At 44.3% G+C, this 25,703-nt stretch overlaps 1 long non-coding RNA gene across 1 annotated transcript in view; it reads left to right on the top strand.

Moving 5' to 3' along the window:
- LOC149524717 (uncharacterized) overlaps nucleotides 1-25,703 on the top strand; it is a 141,703-nt gene that overhangs the window by 108,454 nt on the left and 7,546 nt on the right. The window contains exons 4-5 of the long non-coding RNA XR_016349226.1: nucleotides 13,830-13,896; nucleotides 22,152-22,234. This is a non-coding gene — a long non-coding RNA (uncharacterized LOC149524717). The remainder of the gene's footprint in view (nucleotides 1-13,829; nucleotides 13,897-22,151; nucleotides 22,235-25,703) is intronic.

Raw genomic sequence — 25,703 nt, 5'->3', positions numbered from 1 at the left:
AAACTGACCAGCAGCGGCTGAATCAGGACGCCTGGGTCAGAGCAGCTGGGGTGCTGCCGGGTTGGTCCAGTAGTGCCCAGAGCGGCGCTGTGGGACCAACTGGCAGCGCCCCAGCTGCTCTGCCCCAGGGTCCACAACAAAAGCCTGGTCTGCTGGGGGGGGGCACACTAGCTGCGCCCCCCCCCCCCCCAGACCTGGGACACAGGGAGCAAAGCGGCAGCGGGGGGTGCCTCGCCTCTGAGGCTTTGCTCTGGCACGGGACCGCTTTGCTCCCGGTGCCCCTGGTTTGCTGGAGACGGTCCCCAGCAGACCAGGGGCACCGGGAGCAGCTTTTCTCGCCCCGGAGATCGAGGTGGCTGACTGCTGCCTGTGAGCTCCGGGGCGAGAAAGCCCCATTCGTAAGTGCGGATCCGACATAAGTCGGATCCGTGTAAGTTGGGGACTGCCTGTATCTAGAACCCTAATCAAGGACCAGAACCCCACTGTGCTAGCTGCTTTATAAAACCAGAACAAAAAGTCTCTGCCCCAAAGCACTTACCATCTAAGTAAAAGACAAGAAGTGGAAACAAGCAGGTGGAGAGTACAAGGAAACCATGAGACAATATTGGTCAGGATGTTGAGACAGTGGTTTTACTGCACCAGTTGACCTTTTTTAAGTACTATCCCCCCCGCTTTTGTTTTTTTTTTTTAGGCTTCATGACTAAGGAGTGTTTTTGATCGACGGTAATGAGGTAGCTTTATGGATGTTTTTGGGGAACGTCTCCCAAGTGTGAGGGACAATATAGGAGAAAACAAGAAGATGCTCATTTAGAAACTTAAACAAGTGGGCAATGGATGGTGGGATCACGAGCTGATCATAGACTGGAGTCAAAATCTCAGTAGTGAATAAGAGACGATAGACAAAGAGAGAATAACAATGTTATCAGAGAATATATTTGCCTACCTGCCCGAAAAAAAGGATAATGCTTCTCAGCTCACTTCTGAGGAGTGTTTCTGAATAGCAGTGAATATTTGTTTAGCACTTTGAGTATAAGACTATGTTATATAAATGCAAACACAAATGATCAGCAAATGGAAAACATAACCCACTTGAAAAGGCGAATATAGTATAAATGAACTATAGAAGTGGTGTATGTCTTTAACAATCGCTACAGAACAGTTCTTGTAGATATCCTTGGAGATGGAGTTTCATGCGCAAGGGTTTTGAACTGGGAAAATCTCTGTCCTTAGTCTTTCAAGATGGCACCATGGGACAGAGAACTTGGGCAATGTAATAATTCTCAGTTGCTTTAGTGGTATATGCAGTGACAATTGTGATGTGAGGTAACTTGGGGGTATTGGAATGATAATTCTTGTGTTTGTTTCAGTGCATTTTAGTTTTGGTTTAACCCATTATAAAAATAGGGATCAGCTTCAAAGATTAAAGATTTCTTGAAGTTCTGGGGTGTTCAGAAAGTAAACTGTTTTGTTATTTGGTTGGTGTTTTTGTTGCTTTTTATTTTTCTGATGCCATAGATACCTCACTTTCAGTCCTTTGGGTACGATGTTTTAATTGTATCCTTTGGTATATATGGTTGTGACTACTTTCTTCCACTATTTGATCTGAGGAAGTGGGTCTGACCCACGAAAGCTCATCATCTAATAAACCATCTTGTTAGTCTTTAAAGTGCTACATTGTCCTGCATTTTGCTTCAACTACCCCAGACTAACACGGCTACATTTCTATCGCTATAGATACCTCAGATATCCACAGATAATATTTTTATTAACATTAAACTGAATGAAATAATATTGAATGCATGACTCTGCAATATAGGTCACCACTGATATAGATTTTAAGACATAGGAGTCAGTTCTTTATTAATACCTCTTTTGCAATAAATATGATTAGCTTGCTAGCTAAATATTTATGTGACTCCCATCACCATAGTACCTGGTCAACGCATATCTAATGAGTTTGTCTTTACAGAAGCCTTGCGAAGGTAGGGAAGTATTATTATTCTCATTTGATAGATGGGGAAGTTATGACACAAAAAGATAAAGTAACTTGTCCATGAGTACACAGGAAGTCTGTGGCAGAATCAGGAATTCACTCCAGTTCTCCCAGTGCCTTAGCACAAGACCATCTTTCTTCCCCAACTTCACCAGCATTTTCCCACTAAACTATCTCCACCTGGACTACATTTTAAATTCTAAACATCTGAGACACTTCAAACAGCACTTAAATAATATTGGCATATTACTAGATGGAGATGGAAAAACTGATGATGATCCAGAATAGGCAGAAACATTAAATACACATTTTTGTTGTCTACTGGAAAAGAGGCAAGATGATGTTTGTATCATATGAGATTGATGTGCTTTTTAGTCCATTAATAACTGAGGAAGATGTAAGCAACATCTACTAAGAATAAACATTTTAAATAGTCAGGACTAGATAACTTGTACTCAGCAGTTCTAAAAGGGCAGACTAAGGTGATATGTGGGCCACTGATGTTAATTTTTAATAAACTTTGTCATACTCTGAAAGTTCCAGAAGACTAGAAGAGTGCTAGTTTTGTGCAAGTGTTCAAAGAAGGCAGGAAAGATGACCCTGAAAGTAACAATAGACTGGCAAGCCTGACATAAATCCTGGGCAAATTAACAGAAAAGCTGATATAGGGTTTAATTGATAAAGAAAAGATAGAATATAATAAATGCCAGTCAACATGGCTTTATGGCTTTAGGTTTTGTCAAACAAATTTGATTTCATTCTTTATGGTGATTACAAATTTGCATAGATGCAAAATAAATGTTTGCAAAGCATTTGACTTATTCTTTGATCGGATGTTGTACAATACCATACAGTACAGTATCAATAGAGAACCACATTAAATGGATTAAAATGGGCTAACTGACATCAAACGGGGAAGTTTCTAGTGAAATTCCAAAAGAATTGTTTCTAAGTCTCCAGAGCTTTAGCACTGTTGCCACTGATCTGGATGTAAATATAAAATCACATCTGATAAAATTTGAGGATGACACAGTTTGGTGGAACAGTGAATAATGGGGAAGGGAGGAAAAGAGCCACAAAAATTATTTCAAGTCTAGAAAAAAATGCCTTGCAGTGAGAGAGATAAATATCTGGATTAGTTTTAAGTTATGGAAAAGAAGACTAAGAGGTGATATGATCAACATGTGTAAGTAACTTTACAAGGAGACAATTAGAAGCGAAAGTAAGTGGGTGCGCCTGGCCTGCAGCTCCGGCAAATGCTGGATGAGGTGTGGCAAAAGTCAGGAGGGAGCTATTTAAAGACCTGGCAGGTACCTGGGTTGCAATAGGACAGTACCTATAAGAAATGTTAAGTTGCTCTCACCTCTGGAGGAAATAGCAGATACTAAAGGGCTATTTAATCTAGCAGAGAAAGACATAACAAGATCCAAAGGCTGGAAGCTAAAGCCAGACAAATTCTAACTTTGGTTTTTTTTAAGAGTGAGAGTAATTTAATCACTGAAAATACTAAAAGGAGAGATGGATTTTATCTCTTTTGATGTCCTCAGATCAAGACTAGATATAGGCTGAACCTCCCTGATCTGGCGCCCTCAGGTCTTGACTGATCCCGAACCAGGGAATTTACTGGATCAAGAAAGGTCAATGACAACCCTTCTGCTGCCATTGGCTGTGGGGCTCCACTCCAGTGGCAGCAGTGGAATTGCCATTAATGAAGCAGTAGTGGCGGGGTGCTTGGGGAAAGAGGCAGGGCAGCTGCGGAGCCCTGTGGGTGGATTCTAGAAGTGGTGCCCAATTGCTGGCAGGGTCTGTGCTCTTGGCCCCCAGCTGAGGCACTACACAGCTGGTCATGGGGCTCCACTGCCAGTTCTCACCTGCAGGGCTGTGCATCTGGCCTCTGGGCTCCACCACTGGTCACTGGGACCTCCTGGCACGCAACTGTGGGGCTCCACAACTGTCCTGTTTTTTTCCCCAAGCACCCCCCATTCCATACCCATTCCTTTCCCTCCCTGAGTCTGAATGCCACAAATGAGCTATTTGCAGCATTCTGATAGCTCTGGGAGGGTGGGGGAGGAGTTGCAGGCCACATGAGTGCTCTAGCCCCAGAGCACCTTTGGATACTGGACCATGGATGTTGCTGGAGAAGGGAAGTCCAGATTGTAGAGGTCCAACTTGTACCTTTCTGGAAGGTATGCCTCTGGTCAAAGTCTTTTGCTTACTCAGACCCAAGTTTCAGGGGTAAGTAGATGAAATTTAGTGGCTTGTGATATACAGTAGATAAGACTACAGGATGCAATTGTCCCTTTTGGCCTTAAACTCTGAGAAAACAGAACAAGTCCTCTCCTTCCACAAATGTTTCTTTCCTCACTTAATGTTCCCCCCACCCCCCGCCTCAAAAAAAAAATTACAGAGCGAACAATATTCACTTCTCAATATGGAAGAGTTTCAAGTCCAGGGTCTCAAGCACCATTAAGACTCAAAATGACATTTTTATCCAACCCATTGTGGACCTTGAAACCCTTCTTTTTCCAGAGCAGTTCAGTATTTTTCATATTCTAGCCAGTCAGGAAATTCCAGAACTTAATAGCTTTTTTAGATGCAATTTATGGATGAGACAGTTCAGACCCAAGCTAATTTAACTGCAAAATTAGGTAGTCTATATATGTTTATTACTGTTGTATATGCTGAGTGTATGATTTAATAGGTACTCTTAAAATAACTGACTGTCATGAACTCTTTTTGGCGTGCATAGAATTTTATTCAGTGATACAAGATGCTTCACACAAATGTCCATTGGTAGAAAATATTTTACATTGTATTACTTGAGAAGTTGTATATGATCTGGTGTTATTTAAAGACTATTATAATGCATGTCCACAAAGTGATAGAGTTCAAGTTGCACGTACAACCTTGACTTTGTCCATTCCTATTTTTTGACAGTTTCATAGTACAGTCTCCACATTCTCTTAGTTTATTTTTTGCATGACATCTCCTCGAAGTTTTGTTTTTTGAATAGTCAGATGATAGTTTGGGAATGGTTATTTGACAAGACAGCATTGGAACACTATGTTTTATGCAATTTATGAAGTGTGTTCATCAGTTTTAAAGCCAGGAAAGATCACAGTGGTCATCTAGTCTGGCCGCCTGTATAACACAAGCCATAAATTTCACCAAATTGCCCCCATTTTGAACCCAATAACTTGTTGGAGGAGCCCTTTTGGAGCCATGTGCTGTTTTCCCTCTGTGGAGTGCCTGTCTATAGGGCCCTAAGACTGCTAGAGGAGGTCCCTTTATCTGTGAAATTCTTAACCGAACCTATGAGTACCTTGCAAGATTTGCAGTGATTGGAAATAGAAGCTGCAAGGCAGAGGTTAGGCAGGCCAAGTCTGGAGCTGTCAGTCAGGTGAAGCAGACACTGTGTGTGCTGCTCCTAACATGCCTATGCCCTGTCTAAAGATCCAGGAGGACAAAAGCCTCCAAGCATATGATTAGACCTGGTTATGATGAGGAGAGGGGAATTGAAGAGATAGTAACAAAGCTGTGTCCAAGGAACACAGAAAATGGTGACTGCGTGACAGCTACCTGTTTTATGTCTGTCTTATCTGGGATATAGCCAAGGGACTCATCTGTTTGTCACAGGCTGAATTTGAACAGAAGCCCTTTTTTTGTTTCCCAGTACAACATAAATATTCATAAGCAGAAACTCAAGGGCACAGGAGACAACCTTCCAAACAGCTCTTTATTAAAACCAGTATTCTAAAGTATATATTAAAACCAATTACTTAAGACATTCCAGTTTTCAAAGATTTTTCAGTATCTTGTGATGTTTTCACATGCAAATTCCTTGGAGATTCTATGTGGAGAGCTGATTGAATAGTGTTGCGGGGGAGTGGAACCTAGTTAAGTGCCTACGCACTAATCTGAGAAAGTTACTTGTAACTTTTCCCATCCTTTTGAGAGTGGTTATTATAGAGGATTAAAAAGACAGTATCAATTTAGTTGAGGCCTAGCATTTAGTTGATGGGCTGAGTTAAAAGGTTTGGTATAAAAAATGGATGTACATTAGGGTTGCCGACTTTCAGATTGCCCAAAATTAAACACCTCTGTCCCAACCATGCCCCGTCCCTTCTCCGAGGCTGCAGCCCTGTTAGCTCCATGCTCCCCCCACTGTCACTCATTCTCCCCTACCCTCATTTACTTTCACTTGGCAGGGGGCTGATGCGGAGGGGAGATGAGGTCTCTGGACTGGAAGTGCAGACTCTGGGTGCGGCTAGAAGTGATTGGTTCAGGCTGCAGGGGGAGGTTGAGAGTTCTGGCTGGGGGGGGGGGGTGAGCTCCAGGTGAGGGCAGAAATGAAGAGTTTGGGGCATTGGAGTGGGTTCAGGGTACTTACTGTGGCTCCAGGAAGCAGGTGTGAGGCTCATGCAAGGAAGCTTGAAGCACTGCGCTCACATTGGCAGGTGTTACACTTGCTGGCACCACCCCCACAGCTCCCATTGGTCACAGTTCCCAGCCAGTGGGCACTGCAGAACCAGCACTTGAGGCAGAGATAGGGTGTGGAGCTGCTTGTTCCTAAGAGCTGCAGTGCCTGGCAGCCACTTCCAGAAGCCAAATGGAACCAGGCAAGTAGGGAGCCAGCCTTAGTCTTGGGCCCCCACTGTGCCTCTAACCAGACTTTCACCAGCCTGGTTGGCAGTGCCAACTGAAGCCGCCATAGTCCCTGGTAACTCTTCTATGAATGCAGTTGTTTTAATAAATATATTTGGGTGGGAGTGAAGGTTTTTAAAAACAAAAACCAGAGTCCCTTATAATGTGAACCCAAACAAAAGAATGTGATGCTAGTGTATCAGAGCTGGGGAGCAAAGTGATTTGTAAACAGAAAGTGAGAACTGCAATTCTAATATCAGTCTCTATTGTAACATTTTTGGCAGAGGGCTCCCAGAAAAATGCCGTGTGAAATAGCACATAGCCAATTGGGGGAAGAGATGAAGCATGGGAAAATGCAGCAGGGAGGGTAACTGCATCCAAACAGAGAACATAAACTTTGTCTCATTCCATACAGTCATCCAGACATCTATTTTAACTACTTACCACTTCTAACATATAGGTTTTTAGTTGTTCTGACATGTATTTCCATTTAATTAATACACCTGTGCCCCTTTGTTCTACCCTCACAACTCATTTAGCTCATGGAGTTTAAAGGGATACTGTAACCTTACATTTTTAAAAACTGACTAATTACAAGTTGCTACTTTGTGTGAGTGCCTCTTAAATAGTATGACCTCATTTTTAAAAATCCTTTACAAGGTATTTATAAGGGTTTTTCTGCTCACTGTTTACAGTGAATAAGGATTTTCACAAACCTTGGAAGTGACTATACAAAGTGCTGTTAAATGTACAAAATGAGCACCTAGATAATATTTTCCCAATTGGACTCAGTTTTAGTCATCTTTACATATTTACTGTCATTATATCAGATACAAAATTTCCAATAAAAATGTGATTGTGGCCTTTTAATGTTACATTAATAACTTAAACTAGCCCTCTAGTAGTTTACATACTTCAAATACCTCCTCCTTAATAGCCTTTTTTTAAAGTTAAATATCAAGTTTGTCAGTCTTTCACATGATTCCATTCAGCATTTTAATTGCCTTTTTCTGTGTTCTCTTTAAATAAATAAAACGACCCAGACAGGACTTGGTAGTTCAAGTGTAATCTAATTAGACCCTTTTTGCTTCCCTTGGTGCAAACAAACCTCTTGATGATCTTCTACAATGGTGCGCCTCTCTGGACATAGTGTAGGAATGTTGGATATACCAACATACCCAGTTCCTTTTTCTCCACTGTAATAATGAATCCAGTGCCATTTAAACTTTATTTAGCATAAGTATTCTACTCAAGTGCATTTCTCTTGCAATTAAACATTTTATTTCATGCTCCATTTCTGATTCCATTCACTTAATCTATTACAATTATGCACTAAAACAGCTGTGTGTCTCTAAATCTTAATTACTTTCCTGACTGCCTAGCAGGGAATTCAAGAATTGCCACCCCAAACGCAACATTGGAGTGGGGAATTGGACATTAGGAGATCTGGAAAGAGGCAGTGGTGATTCTTAAAATATTTTCAGTGTCATACATTTACAGGCTACTTTACATAACATAGATAAGACATGTACCCTTCTCTGAAGAGAATTAAGAGTCAAGACAAATGCAAAACAAGACCTAGGACAAGAGTTATGGACAGGGAGGGGTTTAAGTTATCCATCCTGGGAAGAAAGAATGAGGGATTTCGGGAAAAGATAGCTTTTAAGAAGTGATTTAAAGGACGAGCATGAGGGCACTTGGCTGGTAGTGTGCTCCTATCAGAGGGGAAGAATAATATAAGCTATAAAGCTGAGAATAGAACAAGGAGGTGAAAAGCAGAGTAAGTTGAAAGCCTAGGAAGTCTAGAGAGCAGCAGGGAGTACAGGAGAACAGATGCGGATAGAAGGCCTGTTGTGGTGAGTACAAAGCATGTGAATTTTACACAGCAAGAGAGAGGGGAAGCTAATAGAAGGATTCAGGGGGTAGGTGATCTAGTTTGTGTTAAGGGAGGAAAAGATAAAAACTTTTGCATTTTGGACAGACTTGAAATAGGAAAGATGAGGAGCTCTGCTCTTGATTTGGAGTAATTTGGACGCCAATGCTGCTGCTGTTGAATTCAGTGGTGAAACAACTATTGACTTTAGTGGTGCAGAGTCCTTGCTTTATACCCTCACACATGTCCTATAATGTCTCTTTGCCAGTTTTTCCATCTGTAAAACTGGAATAGCAGTTTACACTTTCGTAAAATACTTCAAGAGCCTTGGGTAAAAAGCACTATAGACGTACACAGTACCATTATTACTTTATTTATTATATCAAAATGATGTAAAAACATTGGGCCTAGAATAGAGCCCTGAAAAATTCTAGTTCTCATGAACTTTCAGGAAGCATACATGACTAATTCCAGCCTCTCTTCCACCTACTTGCCAACATTCTTTAGATAGACAGAACACCCATTGGGAACTATCAGGAGAATTTCTGTTAGCATCTGGACTGTTGAATCGGAGCATATTTCTTAATAATGTATTACCAAGTGAGTAGAGTATATTATTCAATAATCCAAAGATGTAATTTATCTCAAAGTGATGCTTTAGCAACCTATTTTCAATCCAAATACTTGCTTATCACTCTTTTAGTAACTGGTATTCTCTGATTTGTCATCTCCTCTCGGAAAAAAATTCTCCAGGTATATATCTCTTTACCAAATACAGATTTGGTCAAACTACTTACTTCTTCATTTTCTTATTCAGTTATAAATTATTCTCTACTTTGTTGACCTACTAAAGGCACCACGTGTTCTCTTATTTTTCAGCCTCTTGTAATATTTATCTAATATGGATTCACTTATTCTTTTTGCTCTTTCAATAGCCTATTTGCATTTTCTGTTGCTATCTATACATCTGGGTATTAGAAATACTGATTAAGAATTTTTTTTTAATTCATGATTTTACCTTGTCTTTGATCCTCTCAAATATCCTCTCTTTAGTGTACTGTTTAACATCATGGCATCAAAAAGTAATTTTGGGATTTACCTAAAATGGAGGCAAATCCATTTTTTATAATTTCTTGCTTCCTGCTGTCTTCTGCTACCATGATAACACTGAATCTCCACTTTGGAAGGTAGTCCGTATCTCTCTCCAAAACTGATGGCATTATTGCTCTATCAGTTTGCTGGTAGTGAGTAGTGTTTTAGGAGTGCATCTGGCACTTACCACAGATTCTCCTGGCCCAGAGCCTGACAGCTTGGGTGTCTTCCAAAATGTATCCAGGATCTCCAAGTTAGGAATGCAACATATTGCTGTTTGTGACACAGATACAGCTGAGTTTACTCCATGCATAACTGTAACCTTTTCACATTTTCATGTGACTTACTCATCTACAGAAGGCTTTATAAACCTGAACACAGAAAATCGCAAGCTCTTTATACAGTTATAGATACTTCCCCCGATTTCACTTGATTCCTGGTCTGTATTCTATCCATGTATCTTTCATGTTCCTTTCAGATCCCTTAGGATATATTGTTACTGCTTTCCGGCTTGCAGCCTCCATCTTTCTGGCCAAAGCTCCCCCTGCTGTTAATGTCAACCTTCGCTGCCCAAAGGAATCACTGCTGAGCGATGCAAGGCATTTCCTTCCCTCTTATTTAAAAGCAGCAAAATAAGCCCACAGTATTTTATAGCATTCTCTAAAAACTCATAACTTAAAGTTGTGTTATGACTCCAGTATTTTATACTGCTATTATGGAATTCAGTGGTACTTTGAATTAGTTTTTCAGTAATCTCTTTTGCCCCCAAATATCCACACACCCCATGCTCACAAGGAGGTGGAATGCTTTCTCCCATAGTCTCAAACAGCCCACAACAGGAGAGGCCTGCATGTGGCCCCATAGATATGCCAGTGTGAGCACTATCCGTAGTCCACATTACCATCTTATTAACTCCAGTTAGGCAGATTTCTCCTGATCTTCAGCTGAGAATATCAAAAGGGTTTTTTTAAAAAAGACTAGACAAAAATGGTGCTGTGTACACACCATTACCAGCATTAAATCATGTTTATGATGTTGCTGTGGAACCAAGCAAGATCAGAGGTTTATTATGATAGACACTGTACAAACTCAAAGAAACAGAGAGTCCCTGCTCTAAAGAGCTTACAAGCTATACAGTGCATATTTTTTGGCAAAATATGAAGAAAACATAGAATTGAACTCAGCAACACTGTCTCCACTATTCAAGCAGCTCCTTAAAAAAGAATACAGTAGCACTCAACATCATTTTTTAAAGGACTACTATAAATTACAACACTACTATTGAGTAAAATTCTACTCTTGGTTACACTTTTAAAACTCCACAGAAGATGTTGGAATTGCAGTAGTATAACAAAGACTTGAATTTACTTCCACTGTTTTGAGCCATTATTGCAGAATTCTGTAATAAAGTTATAGTGGGTTCTCCAAATCCCCATTCCTGAAGTCAGATATGTTATTGGATTAATTAGATCTCCATCATATGTCATCTGCCTTGAAAAATTCCAATTTGTCTTTAAAAACTAGAGGTGATTGCGTTTTTGGTTGTTTTTTTAAGTCTCATTTCTGGGGGGAAAGGGATCCTAATTTCTATCTCAATAACTTTCAGTGAAGCTTAAGCTTCTAAAACTAGGGTGACCAGATGTCCCATTGTTAAAAGGACAATCCTGTATTTAAGCCCTTCTGCAGGCGTCCCAACTTTTTCTTAAAAATAGGTAAATTGTCCCATATTGTCTGTCTCCTCCCCATCAGTACTGCTAGGCCCTGCTGTTGGCCCTGCTCATTAGCTGCCCATCCACCAGCAGTGAGTTGGAGGGGGTGTGGTGACTGACAATGGAGGTGGGTGTGCAAGGCTGGTTGGGGGCAAATCTACAGCACGTGGAGCCAGATGCTCCCTCTGCTGGTCTACTGTGTGTCAGCTCTTGGCCAGCAGGGTCCTGCCCCCTACCATCCCATTTCTGGCTGGCACTTGCTGTGAGCTGCAGTGGCTGCTGAGTGGGCAGGCACTAAGCAGTGGATGGTTATGTGTTGCCTCCACTGCCCACCCATTGGCCCTTTATATGCTCCCCCCCCCCCCCCGTCCTCTCTGCTTTGCCCATTCACACCTCCCAGCTCAGCTGCTCTTCCACATCCAGAGGGGTACATCCCACTTCCAGTGCTGTGTGAAGAACTACCCCAATCAGAGCGCTCAGCTCACCAATAGCCTGGCTAGCTGGCTCCTTCCTTCCCCCACTGCTTCTGGGTAAGCTAGTGCCCCAGGAAAGCCTGGGGTGTTGGCCAGAAGCTGAGTCCTGCATATGCTGGCACTGTACAGTTTTGGTACAGGGAAGCCTCATAGAACATCAGCTAACCTTTGAAGTGGCAGAGTGAGGGAGAAGCAATTCCCATCCTGTTCACATCCTAATTCTGTGAGCTCTACAGCAGCCACTCTGGCAGGGCCTTAGCATCCTCTTCAGCTGCCCTACCCCATCACCCTAGGTTGGGGTGGGCAATAATCTTTGATCAAGGGACACTCCAAGAATTTGGAAAGTGGTCGAGGGCCGCACTTCTCTAAGAAGGGGTTGTGGGGTTTGGGATGGAGGTTGGGTGCAGAAGAGAGCACAGGATAGGGAATTGGGGTTCAGGAGAGGCTGTGGGGTTTGAGACAGAGTTGAGGTGAAGTATGGAGTTGTTACCTTGGGCAGGGGATTAGGGTGCTGGGTCTGGGAGGGAGTAGGGGCACAGGAGTGAATTTTGACCTGGGGGAGGGGTGTAGCAGGTTGTACAGGATCTGTGAAGGAATTGTGATTTGGGGTGGTACGCAGAGGATTTGGGAGGTGACGTAGGGCAGAGGGGGGTGATGACCTGGGGCAGGGAGTTAAGAAGTGGGAAGGGCTGAGATGCTAGAGGCAGGCTCTGGCCAGGAGTCTCTTACCTTAGGCGGCTCCCAGACAGCAGTCCAACAGGGTCCCTGAGGGAGGCTCCCTTCTGCAGCAGCCCCAGCCACATAGGTTCGTTCCCTCCATGTGCTGCTGCTGGTCATGCGCCCCTGGGGGAAAAAGACTTTGCAACCCCTGCCAGGGTCACGCGGTGCCTAGAAACCGCCGGCGGTTCCATTTACGTGCTGCACTACCCCTGTGGAGGAGGAGGAGAGAGAGTTCGCATGCTCCCCTGCCCCCAGCTGTGATGGTTGGCCTGCAGGCAGGGGAATACGCAAAACCTCCTTTCCTCCACCTCTCCGCCACCAGGGGCGCAGCTCATAGAGGGAACTGCTAGCCATTTTGAACAGCTTGTGGCTCCATCTATGCACCCATGGACGATGTGGAGGGAGAAGACTTCTTACGCTAACCTGCCCCCTAGCCAACAGGAGCCTGGGGAGCACGCAGTCTCTCACTCCTGTCCCCCTGACAAGGTGGCCCGCAGGCCAGATCAAATGGCTTGGCAGGCTGGATTCAGCTCACGGGCTGTATTGTACCCACCCCTGCCCTAGGTACTTCTCCCAGGGAGCATGGGGCTGCTCCATCCCCTAGAAGCCCTCTTCTGCTGAGCCACCTCTTTGGCTGGGTTCATGGGTGCCCTGACAGTTAGGTTCCCTGAGCCCTAGTGTACAGTGCAGCCTTAGGGCTTAACCCCTTCCTGACCAGGCTGTATAGGGGACCGGAAGTGGCTGGCATATGTTGTGGCCAGCAGCAGCCTGAGGTGTTAGCTGCTTTTTGACTCTGTGCAGGCAAGAAGGGACAAGCTGCTTCCAGGCACAGGGGAGCAAGGGTAGGGGGGACAGAGATGAGCTCTGTAAGGACATTGGCCAGGTCATCCTTTCACTTGCACCCCCCTCTTAATTGGAAGCAGCTCCTGTCCCTTCCCTCCCACACAGTGCTAAGAAGCTGCTGCTGACTGCATTCCAGCATGAATCCTGGCAGAAATCTGAGGAAAGGGATATGTGGCCAGCATGCCCTCCACCCAAGTGTTGCCTTGTAAAGATGCAGCGCCAATGCCAGGAGAGGTGGGTCCAACCTGGGGACCTAGCCAGGCAAGGAGGGTGGAGAGCACCAGACAAGGAGAGTCAGCTTGGTCAATCAATCCCAATCCCATGTAAGAGTGGTGAACAGGAGGGAGAGAGAGAGACTGTGTGTGTGTGAGAGAGAGGGAGAGGGAGAGAGAGAGAGACCGACCTCTACCCATGTGAACCTTAAAGCCTTAAATATAAGGTAAATAAAAAGAATACAACTGTGCAATATTTCTTTTTAACAGGAGCTCAGTCAACTTGATGTTTACTGCATAGTTCTGATTGATTGCCACTGAACTCACTTGAATACAAGTAAGTTTACTATGTATCTCATATTCAGCATAGGGAAATATGGTCTATCTAAAACCCTAAATTGTTTTTGAAAATGAGACTCAGGCTGGGATTTTCAAAGGGAAGAAAGGGAGTTATCATGTGCCCAACTTTCACTGAAAATGAGCGAGATTTGAAGACCTATCTGTTGACAATCCCAGCCTGTAGGATTGCACTTGGTCACTTATAGCTAAAATTCTCACTAATAGGTGCCTATGCAACTTTTGTTTTAAGTCTCATGCATGTTTCTGTTGTGTTCTTTCTGGGTGTGCAACATTAGGTTTATGTTACATATTTAAAAATCATGGGCTCAATTGTGAGCCCAACTGTGCACCTGTACAGGGGGAAGTAACAGTGTGTAATGAACCTCCCTACTCTGTTTTTGTAGACAACCCACAATCACTGCAGCCTGCTTGTTGGAAGAGCTGCTGCTGCCAAGTTGCTACTTGTGGCTCAATAGGAGAGGAGAGTGGGTGGATTCTTGGCTCTGCCCGCTGAGCACGCTGGCTGGTGATGCTGAGCTAGTTACAGAAGGGGAAGTAAACTGTGGCAGCAAAAGGCCTAGCACAGATGGCTTCTCTGCTAGAGCAAAGGGAGCAGGGATAAAATTGTGATTCTGAATCACAATCTCAGTACGGACAACTCCAAGCATTCAGAAATCAAGGGTCAGGCCCCAAAATCATGAAATTGAAATACATCTTTTCTTTAGCCAAAGAACACATTTTTGGGAGCTTTGTTGTATTTACTTCCTAGCTTGTAAGCCAACAAGGGTTCACTTCAGTCACATTTAGGGTGAGGCTTGGCAAAGCCCTGACTGGAATGATTTAGTTGGGGTTGGTCCTGCTTCAAGCATGGGGTTGGATTAGATCACCTTTTGTGATCTCTCCCAACCTTAATCTTCTGATTCTATGATTTTCAAGGTTTTTGCCAACACTTTGAGGGCTAGAAGCTTTATTTTTATTTCCTTTAAATGAAAGATGAGATTTTCCTCATTTGAGTCCTGGAGCTGGGATTTCATGAACACCACCAAATAACTTGACAGCTGGTAATGCTGGGGTCTGGTTTTTGCGGTGCTTCTGAGACAGCACTGCCCCTTACATGGGTGGGATTGTAAATAGAAAGTTAGCTGGCAAATGCTTATTGTTGAACATCTCTCATAGGGTGTGTCTAGACTACATGCCTCCTTCGACGGAGGCATGTAGATTAGCCAGATCGGAAGAGGGAAATGAAGCCGCGATTAAAATAATCGCGGCTTCATTTAAATTTAAATGGCTGCCCCGATCTGCCGATCAGCTGTTTGTCGGCAGATCGGGGGAGTCTGGACGCGATGCCCCGACAAAGAAGCCTTTCTTCATCGACACAGGTAAGCCTGGTTTCACGAGGCTTACCTGTGTCGATGAAGAAAGGCTTCTTTGTCGGGGCATCGCGTCCAGACTCCCCCGATCTGCCGACAAACAGCTGATCGGCAGATCGGGGCAGCTATTTAAATTTAAATGAAGCCGCGATTATTTTAATCGCGGCTTCATTTCCCTCTTCCGATCTGGCTAATCTACATGCCTCCGTCGAAGGAGGCATGTAGTCTAGACACACCCATAAAGACGGGCTGGATTCAATGAACTTTCATGTAATCTCAGGCAGCGTTGTGTGTTTGAAAACTGCCTGGTTCTCTGCCGCTTGCCTGGAAGGATGCTGGACAGCCCAGACTTCCTGGTTCCAGACTTCCCCTCTATGCTATCTTCCCCCAAGTCCTAGGACCCCAAGTTTTCAGGATTCCTACTTCCAGGGCAGCACAACCATATCAGGGCTTTCCAGGATGTTGGCCATAGTGCTGGTACCCTAGAAATCTTCCTGAGTTGGGTTTCCCAAGTCTGCAGGTCTGTGGCAGTTCTGTCATGTGGATTTTCCTGGGTTCAGAACTCCAGGACTTTGGAGACTTTCAGGTCAACTGGCTTCTTGTGCTGGTAGGCACCCTAAGGAGCCAGTTGTGCCAGAAGTTTGGGAGCCATGAGATGTCTTAGAGCCAGAGACCCCTGGGACCTCTGAAGCTTCTGACTGAAATTCACATTCTTGTTAGTTTCAGTCAGCAGCTGGCGGTCCCAAGGAAAAATTTTGTTTCAGAAACACCAAATGTTTCCAAAATTAATTTGGGAGGGGATTCCAGTTTATAAGAAATATAACCAATATGTTGGTTTTGATCCAATTTGGAACAAAACCAAATTCTGAAATGCCAAAATTTCATGCAAACCAGAAACCTAGAGCTTTGGCTGCCTGTAATTGTAAGGTTACAATCCAGCCCCATATGAGTAAAGTGATACTACAGAAATAAAATATAAAACATATGAATCATGATAAAGTGCAAATGTAGGAGGGGAGTGAGGTTATTTCTGGGATTTTATTTGAATTAAATGAAGCTTATTTGTTCCATTGTTTCATATTTTGTTTATGCTGTCTAACAGCATAAAGTCCATTTTGGATTTGGTTATGTGGCATAGATAAATATTAGGTCACTGATACATATAATCTAAAATGCATGGGCTCAGTAAACCCAGGGGGCAGTCAGACACAATAGACCAAGTGATGACAACAACAATATGTAGTTCTGCCATTTTATTAAGGTTACATTATGTCAAAGATCTGAGACATGTTTTACACCCAACCAGTAAGACTCTAATCCTACAAAGAGCTTTGTAGGGTGTCCATCCAAACTGATGACCAGAGTGTGTTGCAGGATCAGAGCGTTAGTGCTTTTGCTTTCTCAATACTGTGCGACTGAGAAGAGAATATTGTTGTGTCCATTGGAGAAATCCACAAATGAATCCATACAATCAAGGACTAATTTCTAATATTTTGACTTAATAATAATTTTCCAAAGTTTCAGGACATCTGGGAATACCATTGGGACATTGTATACAAATTCAAATGTAGGAAGGGTTAGTGTTCCTAATGACAAATACGGAAGAGATCAGATATCAGTATTTTTCCTTATTATTTTTTTAATTCCTTTAAAAAGCACAGGGGTGCTGCATTGGGAGCACGGACCACAAATGGCCTCTTGCACCGCTTGCTCCCCGCGGTGGCCCAGCTGAGTGGCACAAAAGTCAGCCGAGCACCATGGTGGGAGGGAAAGGGGGGCGGGGAGATGACATACACGGCCTGGGGGCGGGGCCTGGCCATGTACGTTAAGGCCCCGCTCCTCTTCACCTCCTACCATGGTGCTTCGCTGAGTTCTGCGCCACTCAGCCGGGCCACTTGCGAGGGAGCCTAAACAGCTGCTTGCTCCGCTTGTTCCCCCGTGGTGGACCAGCTGAGCAGTGCAGAACTCAGCCGAGCGCCACGGCGGAAGGTGAAGGGGGGCGGGGCGGTGACGTGCTCAGCTGGGTCTTGCCCCCGGGCCGTGTACGTCACCGCCCCGCCCCCCTTCACCTCTCGCCGTGGCGCTCGGCTGAATTCTGCGCTGCTCAGCTGGGCCGCAGCGGGGGAGCAAGCGGAACAAACGGCCGTTTGGGCTCCATGGTCCCTGTGCTGCATGGGGAGTGTGGAGCCCAAACAGCCGCTTGTGCTGCTTGCCCCCGCACAGGGAGCGCGGAGCCCAAATAGCCGTTTGGGCTCCGCGGTCCCCCGAGTGAGAGGCAGGACGGGGAGGAGAAGAGAAGGAGAGACAGAGAAAGAGGCAGGAGGTGGAGAAGAGCTGAGAGAGAGGGGGGGAGGCAGGAGGAGGGAGAGAGAGAGAGAGACAGACATGGAGGAGAGACCCGAAAAATCCCATTTTATGACGGGCTAGTGGCTAGTGTAAAGAGAACACAGAGAAAAATGAGGGAGGAGGAAAGGGCATCCAGATTAGAGGAGAGCAGTGAAAGATTAGCTGAGCAGATGAGAGCAATTAGGCTGGAGGTGAAAACAGAGTGTGTATTTGATTGAGGTATAGGCAATGGGAAGCCAAGTGAAGGGAATTAGAGGTGCTGAATGTTTTATTGGTACAGGTGGATGGCCCCTCTAGCATAGCTTTGGATGGGTTTGGGGATGCAGTGAGATGAGTATCAGGGAGACCAGAAAGGATGAACTGCAGCAGTCAGTGCCCAAGAGAATCAAGACTTGGGAAAAGGATATTTGCAGTGGGGATGAAGAGGAGTGACTGAATTTTAGAGATGAAACTCACAGCATTTACAACATTCTCTCTAGAGATTCTTAGTGTGCTGGGCCACATAGGAACCATAACTCAAACACATACATAAAAATGTTAAAATGAAATGCCAATCTCTAGAAATCCAAATAAACAGCAGCAGTCCAAGTGGATCCCCTGGGAGAAAGGAGAGGAAAAGATGTATGTGTAGAGGACTATGGGGTGAGGAGAAAGATAACCGATAATAAACATGAGGTCAGTGGTGTTCATAAATAAATAAAAAGTAAACATACTTCAAAGGTTTTTAATGTTTTGTAAATGGGGAAAGAGGAACTTAAATGAATATCTGTCAAGGAAGAATAAGTTCCATCTAATGGAGCTGTGCATAGCAGACAGTTTATAATAGCCTGCTGACTTCACAGGCAGTGGTGGGACATGTAAAAGAAGAATAATGCCCTAACACAAAGGCCTGAAAGATATGAGACAAGTCAGACTGCAGTGTGAGCAGGTTAAGGTACTTTGATGTGCTCATCAGAAATAAAATAGGCCACCATAGGAAAGCTATTAACAGGGCCTCTGTGCTGGGGTGAAGAGAAAAGAACATCACAGTTCAGGGTATCTGCAGCTGTATTCTCCCCTTATGGTCCATCAGTTGCTTCAGGCTCATGTGACCTTGGGTGGAATCATACACCTCTCCTCCTTGAGATTGGGATATTTCCAGTCTGCACAGCCCTTTGACTCTGCTGTGATACACCAGCAAGAAGATCTGCCTAAGCCAGGCTGCTTACTTTCTCTTCAGGGCTAAAACAGAATAGTTGCCCTTAGCTATAAGGTACCACACAAAGAACCTACATGCTTTTTATTAAAGTTACCCGAGATCACCTTAGCCCTAACATGGTCTCTGGCAGGAGCAGCCCTTCAATATCGCAGTCCAAAGATTTCCTTGTGGTTTAAAGTTATTCGCAGCTGCAGCTCAGAGCAAGCACCCAGTTTTAGGCCCAGTCCTTCCAACCTTCCTGAAGGATTGAGGTGCTCTGTGGACTAAAGGTCCTGTCCTTTTGCTGGTTCAGGAAGAAAACTATGGGCCTATGTCAGGGGTGGGCAATAACTTTTGATGGGGGGCCACTCCAAGAATTTGGAAACCGGCCAGTGGGATTGTGCTGGGGGTGGGGGCAACGTATGAAGGCTCACAGCTGTTCAAACAGAATCCCACAACAGCTTTTCTCTGCAGCGTGTGGGGTGGGGGGTGCAGGCAGGGAATCTGCCTGAGTTTCCATGCTGTGTCTGTGGGCTGTGTCTGGCATCTAGGCAGGGTGGATCCAGCCCGAGGAAGGTATTTTGCCCAGGCCTGGCCTATGTAAAACCAAGCTATTTATGCCAAAGTTATTTGTCTGGTAGTCCCAGGAGGATCCCATTTAAGTTAATGTCAACTTTTCTAGATGGTGGATTTAAAGGGCTGATAACCAGAAGAATTATATTACCATCCCCCTCCTCCTAAAGGAGTTACAGATCCCCACTAATGCATGCAAAATGGCATTTTTAATACAATGAACCCCAAAGGGATTCAACCTAATTCATTAAGGTTTCACTTCATTCAATGTTTGTCCAAGGTATTTCAGTTTGGGATAGTAAGGACACTCCTTTAGCTAATATGGCTAAAAGAAGTTTTGGGGGTTTGGTTTGGTGAATCCATTCACTTTTGGCTAGACACTGAGGGGAACATAACTACATTTCCTAAAACATGGTGGCTACGTCTACACTGGCCCCTTTTCCGGAAGGGGCATGTAAATTTCATGAGTCGTCGTAGGGAAATCCGCGGGGGATTTAAATATCCCCCGCGGCATTTAAATAAAAATGTCCGCCGCTTTTTTCCGGCTTTTAAAAAAGCCGGAAAAGAGCGTCTAGACTGGCCCTGATCCTCCGGAAAAAGCGCCCTTTTCCGGAGGCTCTTATTCCTACTTCAAAGAGCGTCTAGACTGGCCCCGATCCTCCGGAAAAAGCGCCCTTTTCCGGAGGCTCTTATTCCTACTTTGAAGTAGGAATAAGAGCCTCCGGAAAAGGGCGCTTTTTCCGGAGGATCGGGGCCAGTCTAGACGCTCTTTTCCGGCTTTTTTAAAAGCCGGAAAAAAGCAGCGGACATTTTTATTTAAATGCCGCGGGGGATATTTAAATCCCCCGCGGATTTCCCTACGACGACTCATGAAATTTACATGCCCCTTCCGGAAAAGGGGCCAGTGTAGACGTAGCCGGTATGTTTTCCCTGCATGGGAATAATTGGCATATATAGATAAAGATGCACAATCATTACAGGCAGTCCCCAGGTTACGTACAAGATAGAGACTGTAGGTTTGTTATTAAGTTGAATTTGTATGTAAGTCGGAACTGGTACATATTGTACCCCAGGTATCCCCGATTCAGCCGCTGCTGAAACTGACCAGCGGCTGACTACAGGAAGCCCAAGGCAGAGCTGCTTTGCCCCGGGCTTCCTGGAATCAGCCGCTGATCAGTTTCAGCAGCAGCTGACTTGGGGGACACCTGGGGTAGAGCAGCTGGGGTGCTGCCTGGTTGGTCCCAGCAATGCCGAGGTGCGGCGCTATGGGGACCAACCCAGCAGTGCCCCAGCTGCTCTGTCCCAGGCATCCAGATTCAGCCACTGTTGAAAGTGACCAGCAGCAGCTGATTCGGACACGCCTGGGGCAGAGCACCTGGAGAGCTGCTGGGTTGGTCTGGTAGCGCCGACCCTTGACGCAGCGGGACCAACCCGGCAGCACCCCAGCTGCTCTACCCCAGGTGTCCTGATTCAGCCGCTGCTGAAACTGACCAGCGGTGAGAAAAGCCTGGTCTGCCAGGGGCGGGAGGGGGCGCACTAGCTGCGCCCCCCCCCCCCCAGCAGACCAGGGAGATGCAGGCGGCAGGACCTCCAAGACGCGCCGTAGTCCCACTGCCCGCGTCCTCCACGTCTTTGCTCCGCGTCTCCCTGGTCTGCTGGGGGGCCCCCCCCCAGCAGACCAGGGAGATGTGGAGCGGCTTTTCTTGCTGCGGAGGAGGCGGGCAGTGGGACCGTGGCGCGTCTCGGCGGTCCCGCCGCCCACCTCCTCCGCGGCGAGAAAAGCCCCATTCGTAAGTAGGGATCCGACATAAGTCGGATCCACGTAACCCGGGGACTGCCTGTACTTCTAACTCCCTATGTGCTGCAGCAATGCAGGGAACTGTCTGCAGTCATAGCTTCAGTGCAGGGCTTGGTTTGTACATGGTCTTCAGTAAAGTCAGCAATTGCCTTTTAGAATAGAATTAGGAGAGTTTTAGTGATTCACAGGGCTGCAGAAGAAAATTGATATGTGGTGGGGAGTTGCTATTTGAAAGATATTTCCTAAGGAAAGATGCACTTTTTAGAGATCTAAAAATATGAGGCTTCAGTCATGAAGAACCTAGCATGTTCTCTTCTTTCTGAGAATATTTTACTGTGCTGTAGAAATAGGTTTACTAATATTATATGAACTCTAGTCTTCTTAGATGATCACATCTGTTCTGAGGCACCATTATGTCACACAAAATACATTAGACCAACTATCCGTGCAGGTACCATCATTTGCAGTGCAATGTGTTTCAGGGTCTGTAACCTGAAGTTCATACTGAATTTTGATGCTGACAAAACTCTGTTAACTTCATTCTGCTGTTCTGACTAAGCCATTGGTCTCCCTATCCCCCACTAACAATTAATAAATACTCAGGAATCTGGTTTGTCAGGAACATAAGAACTGAGGTGACAGTGCCTAGGACAGTGTGCTTTGTCTCTGAAAGAGGCCAAGACCAGATGCTTCAGAAGAAGATGCAAGAAAACCCATTGACGATGATTGTGGATTGAACTGCCCCCCTGGGAAGACTTTTCCTCACCCCTTTTAGTTAATGGTTTGCTTATATCATAAAGTATAAAGGTTCGTATCTCTGCTAATTTTTATCCTGATGTAATTGTGAATGCTTTTATTATCCCTATAAATATCTAATCATTTTCTGAATTTTCCTATGCATTGGGGATCAATATATGAGTGACCATGAGTTCTACAGATTAATTATGCCTTCTGTATTTTTAACATTTCTTGTTATTTGTTCTATGCAGTGGTGTTGTAGCCGTGTCATTCCCAGAATAGCACAGAGCTGAAGAATGAGAACTGATATTGGTGACCTGAAGAGGAGCTCTGTGTAAGTTTACATCTTGTTTCTCTCAGCAAACTGAATTGGTCCAATAAAAGATATTACTCCACTCACCTTGTCTCTCTGTTATCAGTTGGGCACTTACAGAAGATTAGGGTTGGAAGAGATGCCAGGAGGTTATCCAGTCCAACCTCCTGGTCAAAACACAACCATCCCCAATTAAATCACCTGAAAAAGTGGGTTGTGCCCATGAAAGCTCATGACACCACCTACATGTTTTGTTAGTCTCTAAGGCTACGTCTAGACTACATGCCTTTTTTGAAAGAGGTGTTTTCGAAAGTATCTTTCAAAAAAGCCTCTTTTGAAAAAGAGTGTCTAGACAACAAGATTTTTCGAAAAAGCGGCTCGCTTTTTCGAGAGAGAGTCTAGACGTTCTCTTTCAAAAAAGCCCTGTTTTCATGCAATAGTGCCTTTTTTCGAAAGATGACTTTCAAAAAAAGGCATTATTCCTCGTAGAATGAGGTTTACTGCTGTCGACAAAGCCGACGCATTCTTTCAATTTACTGTCGATAGAACACGGCGGTAGTCTAGATGCAGGTACAGTTTTTTTTTTTTTTTAAAAAGCCACTTTTTTTGAAAAAACCCTGTAGTCTAGACATACCTTAAGGTGCTACAAGACTATTGTTTTTAAGTTAAATCATCGTGTCAATAGAATGCTTGTCATCTTTTAGAGAAGAAAGCACAACATTTAATTAACTATACAAATGTTTAGTTCAGCGCGAGACTGCTCAGCTTTTTAAAAACAACCAGCTCACACTGGGTATACCTACAGGTATTAACACAGTCATCCCCGTACTAAGATTGCACCAGTTTATTTGCCTAGTGATTCTTATACTCATAATTTCATGTCCATGGTATCCCTGCTGACCTTAAGTGCACAGGGGCATAGAGATCAAGACGTTAAACACTGAAAACAGTCTTCTTTAATCAGTCACAACCCATATAAGGCCAGTGCCTTATGTATGGGACATGCAAAACTCAAAAAACAGCACTATCCCATGTGCATATTTGCATAAATTCCAAATTGATCTTAAATGCATATTCGGCCCAGAGAACACTGGTGGGATGAACCAGCTGAGGTGGAGGCAGAGAAAGTGGAGATCGAGGGAGGCTTGCTTTCTTCTAAACAAGAAGGCTTATTTCTAAATGCAGAACACAGAATATCTTGATTGTGCAAGTCAAAATTGCCCCTTGGTCGACTAGTTGCGACAAGAAACTTAACCAGACACTGACCAGGGCAATGTTATAGAAATGAATGATTTTTAGACAGTTTTATTCAGTGTATTAAGCACAAGTAGGCTTTCTTATGTGGTGTTTGTCCCTCCTGCATTTCTTTTTAAAAGATGGCTATTTTGGTCAGTTCTAGGAAAATCCCATTGATATAACAAATACACAAAGCCTGAGTAGACTGTAGTTACTATCCAGGCCAGTTTATTTGGGTGTTTTCTGTGAGTTCAGTCTTAGTTCTGCATTTCCTAGGTTTTTTTAAGATTTTTGTTTTTAACTCAAATGTCCTCAGAAAGTACATGCTCCATGTGGCAAGATCTCTTGCATGTAGCCAATTTTTTGTTTGGCAGATTCATCCTGCTGGAGCAATGCCACTTGAACTAGGGACTACTGGTAGCTACATATACTTCTTCTGTGTAACCCACATAGGCATGGTCGGGGATCTTAAACCCTTTTTTCATTGTGTGAGCCACAGCTTGTCAAGAGATTCTTGTAGACACTTATTCTTCCATTCTAGATCATAAAATAGCCATGTAGTATTTATTGTAAATGTTTATCTGGATAAGTAATATTAGGAAAAACAGTATTTAGGTATCTTTTTAATGCTCTTTTGCTAGTGAAACCAAAGGGGGGAGAGCAAGCAACTTGTGATTAGCCAGCTCTTGACAGACCATAGTATGAGAACTGCTGATCTATGGTGAAGCAACAACTGATGCTTGAATTTATTATGAAGAATGAGAGAGAAATGCAAGACAGTGAATGACTGGAAGACAGTGGCAAAGATATGTGGCTTGATTTTTTTTCTTTTCCTCATATGTAAACATAGATGCTTGAACTAGGGGTGTGGAGGGTACTGCCATACCCTCTGGTTTGAGGTAGTTTCCATTATATACAGGGTTTACAGTTTGGTTCAGTGGCTCTTTCAGCATTCCCATGGCACAAGGTGTTCTAGCACCCCTGTATAAATAAGTGATACCACTAAAGCCAACAAAATGACACTGATGTAAATGAGAGGAGAATCAGGCCTAATGTTTCAGCTGTAGCGGAGAGAGAGTCTGTGTCTGTTACATAGTAATTAAATTGCATATAAATCACTTATCCTTATCTAAAGACTTCCTGCATTTTGTGGCCAAGTTCAGGATCATCCAGGGCAATCTGGACTGTGTGTACCTCCTATGATAGTCTTCCTTCCGTCTGAATTTGTGAATCCTATTTGCTCGCTTCTGATTCCTCCTCATTGAAGATGATCATCTGATTGGACAGCACAATAATGCTGGCAGAAGGCAATTCCCAAACCCCCTTTTTTCTGATTGCTTCGCTATATACGTTATAGGCCTTCACTTTTTGTATGATGGAGGGAGGCAGGGGGGGAAGCTGGCTAACCATTAACTCATTTAGTCTGCTTTTTAATGAGAGAGGGACATGGGGTGTTCAGAGACCACTTATCCTAAACCAGGGGGTTGGCCCAAAACCCTAATAGGTTGCTTATGATTCATTACCTTCCCCCACATTCCTTTTTCTTCCCTATTTCACAGAAGCTTATTTTCACCAAGGAGTAACCGTGCAAATTAATATTTCTTCTAATCACAATGTAACTGAATAGCTGGCCCTTTAAGTGAAATTGGGCCCAACTCTCCTGGTCCAGTCCAAGTGCCTCCTACTTTGGTGTTCTGAAGGTGGCAGGGCTGCCCCTATAAATGAGAGACAGCCCCAAAGGCAAGGGAGAGTTCTGAAACCAGAATCCAGAAATGGAGTGTTCAGAAGAGCGGGGATTGAGAGCTTCAGAGAGATGCACCTGACAGATCTTGGCTTGAAAGAGCCTTGGAGCCAGAGCCAGAGAAAGCTGGTGAAAACAGAAGGCAAGAAGGCAGTTTAGGGTTCCCTGAATTTTTCCCTGGTCCAAGAGTACTGTAGGAAGCTGAAGGCTGAGAGTAGTAGAGGAAGATGCCTACTAAATCTCTGGGCCAGAGAGCCAAAGGTGAAGTATGTGTGTCGATGGGGAGATGCACCTGCTGATGACTTCAGGCAAGAGCAGAAACCCATACTTGGGAGAGAAACAGGGAGGAAACACATCCCAACAAGAGGGGCAGAGTTGGTTGCCCCAGTACAGAATAATAGCCATTTTGACATGGTTTTTAAAATACGTCTTGGACCAAGTTGAAGTGTTACAAAGTTCACCATCCTATCAGTCCTTATCTAAACTTATTCTACATATTAACAAGGTCTTGCC

Source organism: Pelodiscus sinensis, chromosome 3 (genome assembly GCF_052426305.1).
Source record: "Pelodiscus sinensis isolate ZL-2025 chromosome 3, ASM5242630v1, whole genome shotgun sequence".
NCBI lineage: Eukaryota > Metazoa > Chordata > Testudines > Trionychidae > Pelodiscus > Pelodiscus sinensis.
Note: the sequence above shows the minus strand (reverse complement) of the source record. Positions and strands in the feature narration are given on the sequence as shown.